The sequence below is a fragment of the Macaca mulatta genome, chromosome X, assembly GCF_049350105.2.
Source record: "Macaca mulatta isolate MMU2019108-1 chromosome X, T2T-MMU8v2.0, whole genome shotgun sequence".
Classification (NCBI taxonomy): Eukaryota; Metazoa; Chordata; class Mammalia; order Primates; family Cercopithecidae; genus Macaca; species Macaca mulatta.
Genome location: NC_133426.1, coordinates 37,075,133 through 37,091,110, shown reverse-complemented (window position 1 = coordinate 37,091,110; position 15,978 = coordinate 37,075,133). Strand labels below are relative to the sequence as shown.

The 15,978-nt window shown below is 39.6% G+C and overlaps 1 pseudogene; it reads left to right on the top strand.

The window, feature by feature from the left end:
- The first annotated feature begins 423 nt into the window (after positions 1 to 423).
- On the top strand, positions 424 to 1,113 carry LOC106992346 (putative ferritin heavy polypeptide-like 19; annotated as a pseudogene).
- The last annotated feature ends 14,865 nt before the right edge of the window (positions 1,114 to 15,978 follow it).

The window sequence follows — 15,978 nt, the reverse complement described above, 5'->3', positions numbered from 1 at the left end:
GCAGTACATTTGACAAAACAATCACATTTTGACAATACTGTAATAAGTTTAAGAAATCAACCAGGTGATTCACTCAAAGTGGTTGCACTTATATTCATAAATAACTTTAAAAATACTTTATAGGTAAAAAGGTCAGGTTAAAGTCCAGTCGCCAAGATTTCAGGTGGAACTCATGGAACTCGATGCTGGAGCCCCACATCTCGCCCCTGAAGTCTGTTCCTCATTCAAACCAACCAGCCCCGAAGCATCCCCCTTCCCTCCTAACAGTCTGCACTGCCCACTTCCGGTTCGGTCACACACCCGCCATTCACCATCTACCATTCCTCGCCACCGCTACCGCTGCCGCTGCCTGCACTACTGCCTTTGCCTATGTGTTCGCCGTCCGCGCTGCCTGCGATGACCACTGCCCCGCTGTTGCAGGTGCGCTACAACTACCACACCAACTGCGAGGCCGCCGTCAACAGCCACATCGACCTGGAGCTCCACGCCTCCTATGTGTACCTGTCCATGGCTTTCTACTTTGAACGAGACGACATGGCCCTGGAGCACTTTGGCCGCTACCTCCTGCGCCAGTCAGACGAGAAGATGGAGCATGCGCAGGAACTGATGAGGCTGCAGAACCAGCTCAGTGGCCTCACCTGCCTTCATGACATCAGGGAGCCAAAGCGCTAAGGCTGGGAGAGCGGGCTTGAGGCCATGGATTATGCCTTCCACCTGGAGAAGAGCGTCAACTACAGCCTCCTGGAGCTGCACCAGCTGGCCCTGGAGAAGGGCGAGCCCAGCTGTGCGACTTCCTGGAGAGCCACTACCTACACCATCAGGTCAAGACCATCAAAGAGCTGGGTGGCTATGTGAGCAACCTGGAAAAGATGTGGGCCCCGGAAGCCGGCCTGGCTGAGAACCTGTTTAACAAGCTCTCCCTGAGTCACAGCAAGAAAGAGACCTGAGCCCAGACAGGCCCCACAGCCACGAGGTGCCTTTTCCGGGTCCGGCCACCAGGCGGGGCGTGCATGTTGCCCTTTCAGAATGTTCTCTTCAGTTTTTTCATTTCAGTTTTACCATTGTTGGCAATCAAGTTATCTGGTTCTCAAAGCAATGAAGGTGTCCAGTTGAGGCGTGCCTGCAAAACTCTCACCTTTTACGAGCTAGGGCAAATCCCCATGCAAGTTTAAAAAGGGTGTCCAGCAGTCTCTACACCTAGGGCTACTCCATCTGCATGCAGCTCAGGGTCTCTAAGGATGGAGGTGGAAGGTATTCTGTGAGTCCCTGTAAAACACATTAATCTTTTCTTTCTAAACTATGTGGATATATGGGGTAGGGAGGGTGGGCTGGGTGGTCTTAGGCCCTTGTGTCTGTGGGTGCATGTGCATGGTAAAGTGTAAAATATGGTCTAGAATTCATCCTAGTGGTTGTCTCTGGGGAAAAAGTGAAGGGAATGGGATTGGGTAGGGATTAAATTAATGAGGTCTTTAATTTTACATGAAAAGTTTTCTTTTTTAAATATGCAAATGCTAACATTTCTTGATTCTGGGTAGCAAGATGGGGTATTTGCAAGATGACATGGCAGAGCATCTCTTTGGCAAGCTTACTCTGAGTAATAGTGATAATGGAAACTGAGACTTAAGCTGGCTTCACCATTGCCAGGAGATGCATTTCTGTGGTTGCCAGGACTGGGCATGCATATTGCCCTTACAAAACCTCTACTTACTTATTTTTATTTTTTTTCTCTTTGATTGAATCATTTTTTCCATTAAAGTGATGTGGTACCAAAGAAAAACAAATTACCTCAATAGAAGAGCTGAAAAATATAAGGTCAAAGTTGGGGGTCAAGTTTATAGTATTGAATATAAAGTAGAACTCTGGCTACTTTGAAGAATGTAGGGGTGTGGGGGAGGGTTGAAGGTGGAGACCAGGCAGAGACATTGTAGCTGGTGCAGATGAGAGGCTAGCATGGCTTGAAATGTGATGGTAGCTGAGGAAATGAAGGGAGGTAGACAAGTTCCAGATGGATTTTGGACAAGTCAATAAGAATTGCTCATGGATGGGAAATGAGGGATGTGAGATGGGGAAAATAACCTATGTTCTGGGGTTTGGCCTTGAGCACCTGGGTTAAAGGTGATATTTTAAAATCTGGGGAGCTTGCAGGGGGGACCCCTGGGGTGGAGGGTTGGGGAAGGCATATAATGTATAATCAGAGATTTCTATTAGACACTTAAAAAGGTCATGCAGGTAGCTGGAAAAATGAATGCCAGTTTTGGAAATGAACACATTGGGAGATCATTCTATAAATGGTATTGAAATCATGTGACTGGATAAGCTCATCAGAAAAAGGGTGTAACAGAATATGGCATAGCCAGCCCCAAGCCTATGTAAGCTAACATTTTGAGGTTGGTTGAGGTGTTTGCACACCCGGAGAATTGCAGGTTCCACTTTTACCAATACCTTGTTCAGGACTGTGCCTCCAGTGTCTGCCCCAAGTTTATCTCACAATTAGCCAATTCCTCGCCTCAATGTGGCCTTTAGTCCTTCTTTCAAGATATAAAGAAGTGTTAGCCTTTTACCTTATCTTTATGGGTGTGTAGGAAAAAGAAAAAAAACATTTCGTGCTGAAAAGAGTTTCCAAAGAAGTGATAGACATGTATTTGTATGTATTTCTTTTTTCTTCTGTTCCCTTTTCAATACTGTGACTCTCTCTCAGTTCATTCTTTATGTAACCAAATGAATCTGTACACATATAAACCCTCAGTGTCTGGGAAAAACATACATTTTGTTTCTTTTGGGTCTTGTGTGCATTACAAAGAAAAAAGTTAAAAATGTATAGATTTGTATCTTATATTCAAAGACACATGGGTAGTTATTTTTAAAGCTAACAGATGACTTTGGGGTATTTCATACAATATAAACAAGTTTAGCTAAGCAATAATTAATTTCCAAATTTCCTCATGACTGTACTTCAACACTTTCTTGAAAATAAGGATTGTGGTTCTTTCCATTCAGTTTCTAGGAAATGCTACCGATCCTTTACTCTTCTGAGTCACATACTCTTGTTTCTTTTTTATTAATATTATTTTAAATGGAAAAATCATAATTGTACTACCTTTACTAAGTACAATGTGATGTTTTGATATATGTATACAGTGTGGAATAACAAAAATAAACTAGATAACATATGCACCATCCAATTTGTTTGACTATTTTTGTGATACATTTGAAATTTACTCTTAGTTGTTTTGAAATACACAGTATATTATTATTGAATATAGTCACTCTGCTGTGCAATATATCTCAAAATGTATTACTCCTGTCTAGCTGAAACAGTGTATACTTTAAGCAGCAACTCCCCACTTCCTCACACTCTCCCACTCCCTAGCCTCTGGTAAGCATCATTCTACTCTATACTTTTATAAATTCAACATTTTTAAGATTCCACAAAAAAGTGAGATCATGCAGTATCTGTCTTTCTGTGTCTGGCTTATTCCACTTAGCATAGTGTCCTCTAAATTCATCCATGTTGCCCCAAATGACAGAATTTTGTTCTTTTCCTAAGGCTGGATAGTATCGTATTTGGTATATATATCGCATTTTCTTTATCCATTCATCTGTTGATAGACACTTAGGTTGATTGTGTATCTTAGCTATTATGAATAATGTTGCAATAAACATGAGAGTGCAAATATCCCTTTCACATATTGATTTCAATTACTTTGGATACATTTCCAGAAGTGGGATTATTGTTCTATTTTAAGTTTTTTTTTTTTTTAATGAATCTCTATACTGTTCTTCATAATGGCTGTACTAATTTACATTCTTAGCAACAGTGCACAATTGCTCCCTAAACATCCTTGCCAAAAGTTATCTTTCATCTTTTTGATAGAAACCACTCTAATAGGTGTGAATTGATATCTCACTTTGGTTTTAATTTGCATTTCCCTAATGATCAATGATGTTGAACATTTTTTAAATGAACCTGTTGGCCATTTATACGTCTTCTTTTGAGAAGTGCCTATTCAGGTTCTTTGTCCATTTTTTAAATGGGTTGCTGGTTTTCTATGATTCAGGTGTTTTAGTTCCTTATATATTTTGGATATTAACCCCTTATCAAATGTATGGCATGCAAATATTTTTTTCTCAATCTTTTGGCTATATCTTCACTTTGTTAATTATTTCTTCTGTTGTGTAGAAGTATTAATTTTTTGCAATCCTTTTAGTTTATTTTTGCTTTTGTTGCTTGAGTGTTCAGGGTCATGTCTAAAAGGTCCTTGCCCAGACCAGTGTCACAGAACTTTTCTCCTATGTTTTTTTTAAGTGATTTTATAGTTTCAGGTCTTCAGATTAAGTCTTTAATCCATTTTGAGTTGAATTTTGTGCATGGTATGTGCATGATGTGAGAAAAGGGTCTAATTTCATTATTCTGCACATAGATAACTGGTTTTCTCAGTACCATTTATTGAATAGACTGTCCTTTCCCCATTGTATGTTTTTGATACCTTTGTAAAAAATTAATGAACTGTAAATGCATGGATTTCTGGGCTTTCTATCCTGTTCCATTGGCCAATGAGTCTGTTTGTATGCCACTACCATACTACTGTACTGTTTTGATTACAATTGCTTTATATTTTGAAATCAGGTATTGCAATATCTCCAGCTTCATTCTCTTTCTTTTTGTTCAATTGTTTTTGCTACTTGATGTCTTTTGTGTTTTCATACAAATTTTAGGATTTTTTTCTGAGAAATATATCCTTTTCCTTACGTTAGAGATTGCAGTGGGCATGTTTCATTTTGTTGTTGTTTTTTGAGACAGGGCCTCACTTTGTCACCCAGGCTGGAGTGCAGTGGCATGATCATGGCTCACTGCAACTTTGACTTCCTGGGCTCAGACAATTCTTCCACCACAACCTCCCAAGTAGCTGGGACTACACTTGCACACCACCATGCCCAGTTAATGTTTTGTATTTTTTGTAGAGATGGGGTTTTGCCATGCTGCCCAGGCTGGTCTTGAACTCCTGGGCTCAAGCAATCTGCCCACGTTGGCCTCCCAAAGTACTGGGATTACAGGCGTGAGCCACCACTCCTAGCCAACATGGACATCTTAACAATATTCTTCCAATCCATGAACATGCGATATCATTCTATTTCTTTGTATTTTCTTCAATTTATTTCAACAATGTTCTGTCGTTTTCAGTATAGAAGTCTTTCACCTCCTTAATAAAATTTACACCTGAATATGTGTTGTTGTTGTTGCTGTTGTAAATGGTATTGTTTTCTTAATTTCCCTTTTAGACAGTGCATTATTTGTATATAGAAATGCTATGGCTTTTGTATGTAGATTTTGTATTTTATAACTTTACTGAATTTGTTTATCAGTTCTAATAGATTTTTTGTGTGTGTTATCAGTTCTAACAGTTTTTTGTGTGTGTATGGATTGTTTAGGGTTTTCTATATTTAGATTACGTGTGAGCAGAAAAAATTTCACTTCTTCCTTTCCTCTTTGGATGCCTTTTATTCCTTTCTCTTGTCTAAATTCTCTGGCTAGTATTTCTAGAACTATGTTGAAAAAAAGTGGTGAGAGTGGGCATCCTTATCTTGTCTCTGATAATAGAGGGAAAGCTTTCAAATTTTCACCACCCCCTGCTCTGTACAAAGAATACAAAACATTAACTGGGCATGGTGGTGTACAAGTGTAGTCCCAGCTACTTGGGAGGTTGTGGTGGAAGAATCATCTGAGCCCAGGAAGTCAAAGTTGCAGTGAGCCATGATCATGCCACTGCACTCCAGCAGTGATGTTAGCTAAGAGTTTGTAATATATGACTTTTATTGTGCTGAGGTGCATTACTTCTATATCTATTCTGTTGAGAGTTTTATCATGAAAGAGTGTTGAATGTTGTCAAATGCTTTTTGTGCATTTACTGAGATGATCATATGGTTTGTATGCTTCATTTTGTTAACTTGGTGCATCACATTTATTGATTTGCATATATCAAAACATTCACAACATGAATGAATCTGGAAGATACTATGCTAAATGAAATAAGCCAGACAGAAGGAAAAATACTACATGATCTCTCTTATATGTGGAATCTAAAAACAAACAAGCAAACAAAAAACTGAATATACAGAGATAGGGAATAAAACAGTGGTTACCAGGGGGCAAGTATGGAGGTAAAAAGTGAGGAGATGTATGTCAAGGGGTACAAAGAAGCAGATATGTAGGATGAACAAGTCTAGAGATCCAATGGATACCTTGAGGCCTATACTAAATACTATTGTATTGTACTTGGGATTTTTACTAAAAGAGTAGATTTTAGGTGCTCTTGCCAGAAAAATAAAATTGGTAATTATGTCAGATAATAGATGTGCTAATTTGCTTGACAATAGTTACCATTTAATTATCTATATGAATATTAAAATGTCATGTGGTATATCTTAACTATATATAACATTTTTAAAAATTAAAAATTAAAAAATAAAAAGCATGAAGGATAAGTTTAAATTATAGTATCCAGGGATGCTCTTTGAGTGATAAAGCTGTAAAAGAATGCAGATGTGATTGTTATGAAATCAGGTTGGAGGTCACTTTAGTGAGTAAGGTAGATGTGATTGAAGTGGACACATGGAGGGGCTGCTGGGTGATGGATGAGGTTCTGTTGTTGCTGTTGTTTTCTCCTGTGTAGTGCTTAAAAGGATGGCACCTCATAAAAATTATATTAAGTCATACATTAGTTTTGCTTTACAATAGAATAAATTTCAAAAAAAAAGAGAAGCTACTGTTATTCAGAGCAGCCTTTGGCTTGAATGCTCTCATGCTCTGCTTAAAAAAAAAAAACAACTCAGTTCTGAAGTCAGGGCAGAGCAAAGTGGTGGAATAGAAGCCTAAACTATTCATCCGTCCTGAAGGAACAGCGAATTTAAGCAACAATTTGCACACAGAAAAGTACAGTCATGAGAACAAAAAATCAGGTGCGTAATCACAGTATGTGGTTTTAACTTCATATTGCTAAAAGAGGCATTGAAGTGGGTAGGAGAGACAGTCTTAAATCACCAACACCACTCCGTCCCCATCCTTCGATAGCAGTCATGTGATACAGATAATCTGTGCATTTAGGAGAGGGAGAGTACAGCAACTGGGGAACTTTACATTGAACTCAGTGCTTCCTTGTCACAATGGAGAGCAAAGTTGGGGCTTGGCCCAGCCAGTGCCCACACATGGTGGGAGCACTTTGACCAGTCCTAGCCAGAGGGGAATCACCCATCCCAGCAGTCGGAATGTGAATTTCTCAGCAAGCCTTGCCACTGCAAGCCACAGTGCTCTGCGGTCCTAGGTAAACTTGAAAGGCAGTCTAGGATAAAAGGACTGCATTTCCTAGGCAACTCCTAGTGCTGGGATGGCCTCAAGGCCAGTGGAATAGAGTGACATATGACGTAGCAAGACACAAGCTGGGGTGACTAAGGGAGTGCTTACACCACTTCTCCACAAACCCCAGGCAGTACAGCTTGCAGCAATGACAGTGAACCCTTCCTGCTGCTTATAGAGAGGAGAAAGAAGCTTGAAGAGGACTTTGTCTTGCATCTTGGATACCAGCTCAACCACAGTAGGATAGGCCAATGAGCAGAGTTGTGAGGCCCCTATTCCAGGCCCTAGATCACAGACAACATTTCTAGACGCACTCTGGGCTGAAAGGGAACCTGCTTTCTTGAAGGGAAGAACGCAGTCTTGGCAAGATTTATTACCCATTAACTGACAAGCCCCTGGGCACTGACTAACCTGCAGCAATACCCTGCTAGTATTCCATGGGCCTTGGGAAGTGCTGACTTCAGGTGAGACCCAGCATATTGCCAGTGTGGTGGCTATGCTGAAATACTCCTTCTGTTGAGAAAAGCAGAGGGGAAAGTAAAGGGGACCTTGTCTTGTGCCTTAGGTACCAGCTTAGCCACGGTGGGAAGAACAACGAGCAGGCTACTGGGGTCCCTGAGTCCAGGTCTAGGCTCTTGGACAGCATTTCTGGACCTGCCCTGGGCAAGAGGGGAGACCACTGCCCTCAAGTGTGAGTCCTAGGCCTGGCAATATTCACCATAAGCTCACTGAAGAGCCTTTGAGATTTAAGTGAACATCAGCAATGGCCTAGCAGAATCCCACATGGGCTGGTGGTAGTGGCAGCCGCAGGAAAAGGCTCTTGTGCCTGTGGAAAGGGGAGGAAAGTTCGGGAAGGACATTGTGTTGGGGTTTGAGTGTCATCTTAGCTGCAGTAAAATAGAACATCAGGCAAATTTCTGTTTTTTGTTTTTTTTTTTGACATGGAGTCTCGTTCTGTCACCCAGGCTGGAGTGCAGTGGCACGATCTCAGCTCACTGCAAGCTCTGCCTCCTAGTTTCATGCCATTCTCCTGCCTCAGCCTCCTGAGTAGCTGGGACTACAGGCACCTGCCACCACACCCACCTAATTTTTTTGTATTTTTAGTAGAGACGGGGTTTCACCATGTTAGCCGGGATGGTCTTGATCTCCTAACCTGGTAATCCACCCACCTCAGCCTCCCAATCAGGTAAATTTCTAAGGTTTTTGATTCTAATCCCTGGCTCCCAGACAGTAACTCTGGACCTGTCTGGGTCCTTGAAGAATTCATTGTCCTGAAGAAAAGGACACAAATCTGTCTGGCTTCACCATCTGCTGATTGTAGAGCCGTAGGGCCTTGAGTGAATGTGGTGATAGCCAGGTAGTGATTACAGTAGGCCTTGTGTGAGACTCAGTGCTGTGCTGGCTACAGGTATGACCTAGTGCAGTTCCAGTGGTGGTGGCCACAGTGGGGCTTGCATCACCAGACCCCAAGTTCCAGGCAGAACAGCATAGAGAAAGAGAGAGACTTTGGGAGAAAATAAGGGAACGAAGAAGAGTCTCTGCCTGGCAATCCAGAGAATTCTTTCTGATCTTATCCAAGACCACCAAGACAATTCCTCTACAAGTTGGAAGAAATGACAGCATTATTGGGCTTGGGGTCCAAGTCCCTTTGAATACCTGGAAAGCCTTCACAAGTAGTATGGGCACAAACAAGCCCAGACAGTGGAGACGACAATAAATACCTAAGTCTTCACTGCCCAGACACCAGCAAACATCTACAAGCATCAAGATCATCCAGGAAATCATGACTTCACAAAATGAACTAAATAAGGCAGCAAGGACCAATTCTGGAAAGACAGAAATATGTGACTTTTCAGGCAGATAATTCAAAATAGCTATTTTGAGAGAAGTCAAAGAAAACAAAGATAACCAGAGAAAAAATTCAAAATCCTATCAGATAAATTTAACAAATAGATTGCAATATTTTTTTTAAAAAATCAAGCAGAAATTCTAGAGTTGAAAAATGTAATTGGCATACAAAAGGATGCATCAGTCTCTTAAAAGCAGAACTAAGAACTAATCAAGCAAAAGAATGAATCATTAAGTTTAAAGACAGGCTATTTGGCCGGGCGCAGTGGCTCAAGCCTGTAATCCCAGCACTTTGGGAGGCCGAGACGGGCAGATCACGAGGTCAGGAGATCGAGACCATCCTGGCTAACACGGTGAAACCCCGTCTCTACTAAAAAATACAAAAAACTAGCCGGGCACGGTGGCGGGCGCCTGTAGTCCCAGCTACTCGGGAGGCTGAGGCAGGAGAATGGCGTGAACCCGGGAGGCAGAGCTTGCAGTGAGCTGAGATCCGGCCATTGCACTCCAGCCTGGGTGGCAGAGTGAGACTCCGTCTCAAAAAAAAAAAAAAAAAAAAAAAAAAAGACAGGCTATTTGAAAATATACAGTCAAAGGAAACAAAAGAAATAAGAATAAAAAACAATGTAACATGCCTACAAGATCTAGAAAATAGTTTCAAAAGAGCAAATTTAAAAGTTATTGGCCTTAAAGAGGGGGTGGGGGGGGTAGAAAGTTGATTCAAAAGGATAATATCAGAGAACATCTCAAACCTAGAGAATATCAACATTCAAGTATAAGAAGGCTATATAACACCAAGCAGAATTAATCCAGAAGAGACTCAAGTCATTTAATAATCAAACTCCCAAAGGTTACAGATTTAAAAGTAGCATAAAAGCAGCAAGAGAAAGTAAACAAATAATACACAATGGTGCTCCAATACATCTGGCAGCAGACTTTTTGGTGGAAGCCGTACAAGCCTTGAGATAGTAGCATGACATATTTTAAGGGCTGAAGGATAAACACTTTTACTCTAGAATGGCATATCCAGTGAAAATATCTTTTCTGCATAAGCAGAAATAAAGACCTTCCAAGGCAAAAGCTAAGTGATTTCATCAACACCAGATCTGTCCTAAAATAAATGTTAAAGGGAGTTCTTCAATCAGAAAAGGATGTTAATGAACAATATAAAATATCTGAATGTACAAAATCACTGGTAATAGTAAGTACACAAAAAACACAGAATATTATAACACTGTAATTGTAATGTGTAAACTACCATTATCTTAAGTAGAAAGACTAAATGATGAATGAATCAAAAATAATAACAACAACTTTCCAAAACATAGAAAGTATAATAAGACATAAAGAGAAAGAGCAAAAGTGAAGAAGCAGGGGAATGAATGAAAAGTATAGAACTTTTATTAGATTTCCTTTGGTGTGTTTGTTTGCTTATGCAATCAGTGTTAAGTTGTCATCAGTTTAAAATAATGGGTTATGAGATAGTAACCTGAAATCAAAAAACATACAGTGGATACAAAAAATAAAAATTAAGAAATTAAATCATAGAGTCACAGAAATCACCTTCCCTAAAAGGAAGACAGAAAGGAAAGAAGGAAGGAATGAAGGAAGAGAAGACCACAAAACAACTAGAAAATAAATAACAAAATAGCAAGAATAAGTCTCTACTTAATAATAGCAGTGAATGAAAATGGACTAAACTCGCCAATAAATAGTCTTAGAGTAGCTGAATGGATGAAAAAAACAATACCTAATGATCTGTTGCCTGCAAGAAACACACTTCTAGTATACTTCTTAGTCTACACATAAACTGAAAATAAAGTAATGGAAAAATATATTCCATGTCAATGGAAACCAATGAAGAGCAGGAGTTATTATACTTGTATTAGACAAAATAGATTTCAAGGCAAAAACTATAAGAAGAGGTAAACAAGGTCACCTATAACAATAAAGGGGTCAGTTCAGCAAGAGGCTATATCAATTTTAAATATTTATGCACCTAACATCCGAGCACCCAGATATATAAAACAAGTATTATTAGTGCTAAAGGGAGAAAAGTCCCAGTGCAATAATAGCTGGAGACTTCAATACCCTACTTTCAGCATTGGACAGATCTTCCAGATACAAAGTCAACAAAGAAATATCAGACTTAATCTGCACCATTGACAAAATGAATCTAACAGATTCATTTATAGAACATTTCATCCAAGAGCTACAGAATACACATTCTTCTCCTCAGCACAGGAATCATTCTCAAGAATAGACCATGTGTTAGGTCACGAAATAAGTCTTAAAACTTCAAAAAATTGAGATAATATCATTTAGTCTTTCTACTTAAGATAATGGTAGTTTACACATCACAATTACAGTGTTATAATATTCTGTGTTTTTCTATGTACTTACTATTACCAGTGATTTTGTACATTCAGATTATTTTATATGGTTCATTAACATCCTTTTCTGATTGAAGAACTCCCTTTAACATTTCTTTCAGGACAGGTCTGGTGTTGATGAAATGACTTAGCTTTTGCCCTGGAAGGTCTTTACTTCTCCTTATGCAGAAAAGATATTTTCACCTGATATGCTATTCTAAAGTAAAAGATAATAAAGTGGGATAATACTAGAAATTAATAACAAGAGGAATCTTGGAAACCACATCAGTACATGGAAATTAAGCAATATGCTTCTGAATGACCAGTGGATCAATGAAGAAATTAAGAAGAAAATTGAAAAAATTCTTGAAACGAATGATAATGGAAACACCATATGTCAGGCCTCTGAGCCCAAGCCAAGTCATCGCATCCGCATCCCCTGTGACTTGCACGTATATGCCCAGATGGCCTGAAGTAACTGAAGAATCACAAAAGAAGTGCAAATGCCCTGCCTTGCCTTAACTGATGACATTCCACCACAAAAGAAGTGAAAATGGCCGGTCCTTGCCTTAAGCGATGATATTATCTTGTGAAATTCCTTTTCCTGGCTCATCCTGGCTGAAAAACCTCCCCCACTGAGCACCTTGTGACCCCCACTCCTGCCCACCAGAGAACAACCCCCCTTTGACTGTAATTTTCCTTTACCTACCCAAATCCTATAAAACGGCCCCACCCTTATCTCCCTTCGCTGACTCTCTTTTCGGACACAGCCCACCTGCACCCAGGTGAAATAAACAGCCATGTTGCTTACACAAAGCCTGTTTGGTGGTCTCTTCACACAGACGTGCATGACACCATATATCAAAACTTATGGGATATAGCAAAAGCAGTACTCAGAGGGAAGTCTGGAGCTATAAATGCCTACATCAAAAAGAGGAAAAACTTCAAATAAACAACCTAATGATGCATCTTATTTATTAATTAATTAATTAATTATTATTATTATTATTATTATTATTATTATGCATCTTAAAGAGCTAGAAAAGCAATAGCAGGCTGAATGTGATGGCTCACACCTGTAATCCCAGCACTTTGAGAGGCTGAGACGGGCAGATCATGAGGGCAGGATTTCAAGACCAGCCTGGCCAACATAGTGAAACCCTGTCTCTACTAAAAATACAAAAAATTAGCCGGCCGTGGTGGCAGGCGGCTGTAATCCCAGCTACTCGGGAGGCTGAGGCAGGAGAATCGCTTGAACCTGGGAGGCAGAGGTTGCAGTGAGTAGAGATTGTACCACTGCACTCCAGCCTGGGTGACAGAGTGAGACTCCATTTCAAAAAAACAGACAAAAAATAGCAAATTGAGCTTAAAATTAGTAGAAGAAAAATAAAAATCAGAGCAGAAATAAATGGTTTTGAAACAAAGAAAATAATACAAAAGATAAATGAAACAAAAAATTGAATTTCTGAAAAGATAAACAAAGCTAACCTTTAGCTAGACTAATGAAGAAAGGGAGAAGAGCCAAATAAATCAAATCAGAGATGAGAAAGGAGACATTACAACTAATGCTACAGAAATTCAAAGGATTATTAGTGGGTACTATGAGCAAGTATATGCCAAATAATGGGAAAATCTAGAGGAACTGGATAAACTGCTAGACACATACAACCTATCAAGTTTGAACCATGAAGAAATCCAAAATGTGAAAAAAAAAATAATAACAAGTAGTGAAATCAAAGCCGTCATAAATAGTCTTCCAGTAAAGGAAAACCCGAGACCCAGTGGCTTCGCTGCTGCATTCTATCAACCATTTAAAGAAGAATACCGATCCTACTGAAACTATTCTGAGAAATAGAGAAGGAGGGAATACTTCCAAACTCATTCGATGAGGCCAGAATTACCCTGATTCCAAAACCAGACTAATGCACATCAAACAAGAAAACTACATGAGAATATCTCTAATGAATATTCACTCAAAAATCCTTAAGAAAATATCAGCAAACTGAATTCAAGAACACATTAAAAAGAACATTCATCAAGGTGGGTTATAAACCAGAGTGATATTTCGTGGATGAGGCAAAGTGGTGATAAAATAAGACTGCAAAGATGCAGAAGGAGAGATGAGTGGGGCATATCAGAAGGCAGAAAGAAACTACAGTCTTCTTATGTTTGTTTTATCCAGCAGTCTCCACCCACTCCTGCCCTATCTGCATGCACTTCAGGATCTGCTGGGGTGGAGGGGAATGGTATTCTGTAGGTCCCTGGAAAACACATTAATCTTCCCTTTATAAACTATGTGGATATATGGGGTGGGGTGGGGTGGAGTGAGGTGGGGCGGGTATTCTTGGGCCATGGTGTCTGTGGGTGCATGTGCACAGTAAAGGGTAAAACATGGTCTGGAATTCATCCTAGTGGTTGCCTCTGGGGAAGAAGTGAAGGAAATGAGATTGGGCAGGGATTAAAATAAAGCTGTATTTCAACCCTACAGAAAAACTTGTAGTTTATGGAAATATGCAAGTGTTAACAGTTATTGATTTTAGGCAGCAAGATGGAGGCTCTGGGTGACAGCATGGCAGAGTACTTTGGCAAGCTTACACTGAGTTACAGTGACAATGGGACCAAGCCTTAGGCTGGATTCCCCATGGATAGGAGGTGATTTCCTGTATATTACCCTTACAAATCCTCCACTCCTGATTTTTTCTTTCAATTCTGCCATTTCTTCCAATAAAATAACACCGCAAAAAATACTTCAGTAGAAGGATTGAAAAATAAAAGATCAGGTTAAAGGTCAAATTTGTGATATTGAATATAAAGAAGTATATATACTCCTAACTGTTAAGCCAGTGACTCTGGCTGTTGTGAAGAATATAGAGGGCTGTGGGAGAGTTGAAAGTAGAGACCAGGTGGAGACATTGCCCAAGTAAGAGACTAGCGTGGCTTGAACTGTGATGGTGGCTGATTAAATGAAGAGAAGTAGACAAGTTTTCGATGGATTTTGGACAAAGTGACAAGTGATGCTCATGGACAGGAGGTTAGGAATGGAAATATACATACAGGAGACATTTTATAGATGGTATTGAAGTCATGTGATTGGATGAACTCACCAGAAAGAGAGTGTAAGGAAGAGTATGACAAATCCAGCCCCAAGTGCAGGGCAGCTAACATTTAGGGGATGGTTGAGGTGTTTGAACACCCAGACAGTTGCTGGTCCCACCTTGACCATCACCTTATTCTAGGCTATGACCCCTAATGTCTGCCCCAATTTTATCTCAAAATCAGCCTGTTCTGACAAGCTCAATGTGGCCTCTGGTTTCTCCTTTTGAGACATAGAGAATAGTTAGCCTTTTATATTTTCTTCATGGCTATAGGTAGAATGAAATCATTTCCTAGCGAAAAGAAGTTTCCACACAGAAATAATACACTTGTTTCTCTGTTTTTTTTTTTTTCCTGTTTCCCTTTAAAAATTATTCTCCTCTCTCAGTCCACTCACTATTTGACCAAAGGAAATCTCCATCCGTGTAAACCCTAAGGTTGTCCATGTCTGTAGAAAAATACTCAAAATATTTTGCTTCTTCTGTGCTACAAAAGAGAATATTGTTTCTTTTGTGGGTTACAAAGATAAAAGTTAAAAATTTACAGACTATATGCTTTAGTCAAAGACACATGGGTAACTTGTATCTTATTAAAGCTAGCAGACTGCATTGAAAATTTATTAAAATATAAGCAAGTTTAGCCATGCAGTAATTATCTTCCACATTTCCCCATGACTGCACTTTAACACTTTTCTTAAAAATTAGGATTCTGGCACTTTGAGTTCAGTTTCCAGAAAATGCTATTGCCTCTTTATGTGTCTTAGTCAGACTTGGTTTTCTCACTGTATCTTTTTCTCTGCCTGCTGTAAGGACTGCTGCACTGTCTGACTTTGTCTCAGGTATTACCTATTGAAATATATAAGTCCATTGACCGTTCTCCTATAAATATGAGAAAGAACAGAGCAAGTATTTATTTTTGAATGTTTCTAACTTTAAATTGACTGAAGGGTCTTTTTAATTTTTGAAGAGAAAATTTGGTGCAATGTTTTCTTAACCTCAGATTGCCCTGGTTTAAATCCCAGCTTATCCACTCATCTTGGGTAAACTCGGGCAAGTTATTTAACTGTGTTGTGCCTCAGTTTCTCCCTACGTAATATGGGGATAATAAAAGCATTAACATCATTGGCTTGTTGAGATTAAATAAGCTAATATATGTAAATCGCTTAGAGTACTGCCTGGCACAGTGTATGTTCATTATGTGGTAGCCATGAGTTATCACTATCACCATTATTATGCTCTACTCTTAAGTTCCCTTGCTTCGTTTATGCTTTGGGGAAAATAATTCATTTCTATACTTTGCCACTGGGGGTCACTCTTG